At 53.3% G+C, this 4246-nt stretch overlaps 1 protein-coding gene across 2 annotated transcripts in view; it reads left to right on the forward strand.

Moving 5' to 3' along the window:
• SRRM1 (serine and arginine repetitive matrix 1) overlaps positions 1-2792 on the forward strand; it is a 28336-nt gene extending 25544 nt beyond the window's left edge. For both annotated transcript variants that reach the window (XR_008440584.1, XR_008440585.1), the window contains exon 20: positions 19-2792. The gene's annotated coding sequence lies outside the window, so the exon portion shown is untranslated. The remainder of the gene's footprint in view (positions 1-18) is intronic.
• The last annotated feature ends 1454 nt before the right edge of the window (positions 2793-4246 follow it).

The raw sequence follows: 4246 nt of genomic DNA on the forward strand, positions 1-4246 counted from the left end.
CCTCTTTATCCTTTCCAGGTATCTTCCTGCAGAAGGAAGAAGTCCAAATCTTTGTTTCCTGATGCTCACAGCAGAGGACAGGCTGATATCTGAATTTGGAAAGTAGGGCAGTGAGAAACCCCGGGCAGAGCACGGCAACAGCCTCCTGCTGAAAGGGGAGAGTCAGGCATTCAATTACTCCTGTCGTGTGTGTGGTCCTGGGAGCCAACTTTCCTTTTCCCCTTCCTCAGATATCACCTCCAAAGGCAGGGAGGTGACAAACACTTCAACTTCCCTGTGATCCAAAGGAAGTGAGGTGAAAGCTGTGCCTGTGTCAGCATTCCCAAAAAGCTGCCCCCGGTGCCTCTGTGAGGGGACCCACGGCAGAGGGAAACCTGCAGACAATGCCTGCTTTGTCCCCTCCCTGCTTCTCGTGCTCCCTGAGATGCTGAGTCCAAACATTTAACCACAAAATGCATTAATTACCATCCAGCTCCCCGGGGAAAGGACCATATGCCAGTATCCAGGGGAAACAAAAAAGGAAGAAGCACGGAAAGGCCATTGATTATTAAATTACTCCAAGTGCAATTACTGCCACCGAAAGTTCTTGATGAACATTTCCTAGAAACGTTGAGTTCTCCACCCTCTGCGCTCGGAGCGGTGCTAACTTGGACCATGGAGCACAGGAGTGACCCAGAAATTGTGGGATGAGGTCACCTTCCCACATAATGCCACGGGATGTGTCCTGTGTAATTCTGCTCAGCCTGCAGCACAGAGCTGTTTTCTGTGGATTTCTCCCCAGTGACAGCTGTGAGCTCCAGGGCCGGCTCCACGCGTGCCCTCAGCTGCTCACTGCAGCTAATCCTAAAGTTTGGCAGCCACCCCGGAGGAAAATGAGCCATCCAGGGACAGCTGGTTGGGAATCACAGCAAACTGCAAACAGTCTGACACCAGCAGAAGTTGCGTTTCCCCCGCAATCCTTGGAAATCTGGCAAACCAAACCCTGCTCGACGCAGGGGCAAGAAAAGATGAATGAGCCATAACAAATTCATCCCTCCCAGGAGGCAGGTGAGGGATGGAGCCCAAAACCCTTCTCGGTGCCTGCATGGGAGGGAGGAACGTGGAGCTCCTGGGATTTCTCTGCTGATGGGGCAGCAGCTCAGCAGAGCATCTGTGACACGAGGGCTGGGCCTGCGGTGGCTGCGTTTCTGCTGCTGCATCCCAGCCCAGGATCCCGAATTAGCTGTGGAATGGGAATGCTGGTATTTATAACCAGGGTGTGTCAGTCCTGCTTTCCTTTAATAGGTGTCCCTGGGCAGGTTCCTCTCCCAGCTGTGTCCAGCATGGCTTTCAGGAGCTCTAATGAACCTGGCAGTCAGGACAGGCTCCTGCTTCCAGCCACAGCCAGCACTGGATGCTCTCCTTCCCAGACCTCCTCAGCATCTTTCTTCTCACAGCAGTTTCATGATAATTTAAAAAATGGGATGTTCTTACATGTGTCCCACTGAGTGACAACATGACCTGTGTGCTGAGCTCCCTCCACGCCTGAAAAATTCCCCGTGGAAATAAAAACCCATTTTTGAGCCCTGGGGTCAGTGTGGCAGAGAATTCCACCAGAGGAACATGCACAGCCAGGGCAGGAGAGGGCCTGCTTTGATATCTTTAACATCTGATGCCTCCAGTTTCAAAAGCACTTGGAAAGTTGGAAAAACTGATGCAGAAAGGCCAAAACTGCCAGAGAAATGAAACAATCTCACGTTGTTTTGCTGCTCGGCCAAATGGGGACAAAGCTCCTGAATGCAGCAAAAAATAATATTGAGGGAGTGACCCACTGAGCACACGTGGGGGGCCAGAGTTGCTTTGTTCTCACTCCAGGGCTTGGTGCAAATTTAGCTTTGAGTAAGTCACCGAACCTTCCTGACTCATTCCTCACTGTTGTTAAAGGTGGGTGATGCTCATTTCTCTATGGATTGTTAGGAGCACTGGTGATTTATTATGTAAAGCATGGACAAATTAATTCTAAGTGTTCTAGAAAAGAAATAAATAAATCCAGAATAATACAAACAGCAATTACTGAAGGAGGAAAGAATTGAAAGCTTTCAGACTGAACATTGTTGGAGGTTTCACTTGAATGGGGAGCACAAGCGGTTTGGTAAGTGGTAGCTGGAAACCAGGAAAATGTCATCTGAAAGTGAAATAATTGAAAAGATATTAAAGCAGAGCCGGGGCTGGTGCAGCTGAGTATAAATGAAATAAGCTATTAGCTGCTCTGCAAGATAGCAGCAGGGGAGAGCTTTTGTTGGAGCAGAAATGCAGCAGCAGTGAGGGAAAAACAACCCTGGCAGCTCCTTTGTGGGGCTGGGAAACATAAAAAGGCCCTGAGAGCCTTGCAGACCTCAAATTTGTTGCTCTACACCCACTTTTGCGGGCGCTGTGGGAGAGCTGTTTCTTTGTGCTAAACCACTGCCTGTTCTCGAGCAGGTGGGCCTGTGCTGTGGGGAGCCCTGGGAAGTACTGCAAGTTTGACAAAACCCTAGGATTTTAAACTTTTTGGTGGAGCAGAGAGGGAGGCTTGGTCCTTGGCTCAGGGGGAGTACTTGGCTCAGCGTTCCTTGTCCTGGAATAGGGACTCAGCTCCTTCCTTTCCCAGCAGACAGAGGATCCAACTTTCCTTTGCCCCTCGTTAAACCAGTCCCACATTTGGCCCCAAATGGTGTAAATTTCTTACTCTGCCATGCAAGATGAAGCTCATGTGATGAATGCAAAGCCTAAGACAGATGCTTGTGGAGACTCTGGGACAACCCCATTTAAGGGAAATTTCTTCCCTTCTGTTGGAACCCACGTTCCAACAACAACAGGAACAGTGGGACGGTGTCCTTTTGTGGTACAGGCTGCAATTATTAACGGGTAATTACCAAGGGAGGTTCCTGGCCAGGGCTGGACTGCACAGCCCCACATCAGTTTGGTTCTAGTGACACACCAATTTCCAGCCCAGGCTGTCCCACCCCATGAATCAGCGAGATTCCTTGGACTGTAAACCAAGCAGAGACGGATATTCCTCTGGCTCCTGGGGAGCTGGGGCTGCCCAGAAGCTGCAGGAATGGGAATGAAAAGGACTTTGTCACATCGGTGGCCCAGCCCTATCAGCTCCAGAGAGGGGCTCGCAGCAGTTTTTCCTGCTCCAGATGAATTCAAGGGCATTCAAAGCTGATATTTGCGTAAAGACATCCGGTTATGCAGAACCTGGAGAGACGGGAGGTTTTGTTATTAGCAGCGAGCGCTCCGTTGGTAACCATTCCATGTGGAGCCATCCCGGGCTGCATTTGGGTACAAATTACAGGGAGGCTCATCCCGGGTCACAGACGGCATTGAAGTCACTCCGTGCCACCTCGGGGGATGCCACAGCCCCGGCCTGCCCTGGGAACAGCTCTGCCGAGACGCTCAGGTGCAGCTCCACTCAGACTATTAAAAATAGAGTCTGGGCTTCCAAAAGGAAAGCAAGGACTGCGAGCAAGGGCGGGAGGCGCCGAGGCATGAAAGCCGCTCTGTTGTGTGAAGCCGCATGGGGAAAATGTCATCGTGGCTCTGCTGTTTCGGTGGGAAGGCTGGAAAAAGTGCATTTTCCTCTCTTTCCGATGTTTCACCCAGTTCTCCTGCATTTTTTTTTTTGTCCTGCTCCTCAGTCCCTGACCTTAATAGTAGGGGGAAAATTAGGGCAGAGACTCAACTGTCTCTTGGGATGGATTTTTCCCCCTACCAGGAAAGGAGCCGTTCGTGCTGCTCTGGTGTGGTGGGTCTGTGAGGGGGAAGTTTCTAGATTTTAAGTTTTTCACTTGAGGGTGAGGCGGGCTGAGCCGATGAGGGGGGTACACACATACCCCGGGGCTGGCAGCACCCACAGGGCTGTGGCCCCGCCAAGGCCGCTCCCACCCGTTGTCACCGAGCACGGCACCGGCCGCGGGCGGTGTCTCACACCCGGGGGCGCCCATGGCTGACACGGGGGGGACCCCCGTCCCTGAGGGGACTCTGGGACCGCCATGGCCGGTGCTGCCCCTCAGAACTGTCCCCCCACGGCGACCACGCCCCCTCACGGAGGCCACGCCCTTTAGCATTGTCCCCTCAGGGAGACCACGCCCCCTCCGCGATGCCCCCTCCCGAGGCCCCGCCCACCCCGCGCGGCCCCGGCGGGCTCCGGGCGCGGGGCGGGGCCGCTCTCAGTCGCGCGCAGGGCGGGTGAGGGGAGCGGAGCGGCGTCGCCGTCCCGGCT

This window comes from Vidua macroura, chromosome 25 (assembly GCF_024509145.1).
Source record: "Vidua macroura isolate BioBank_ID:100142 chromosome 25, ASM2450914v1, whole genome shotgun sequence".
NCBI classification, from domain to species: domain Eukaryota; kingdom Metazoa; phylum Chordata; class Aves; order Passeriformes; family Viduidae; genus Vidua; species Vidua macroura.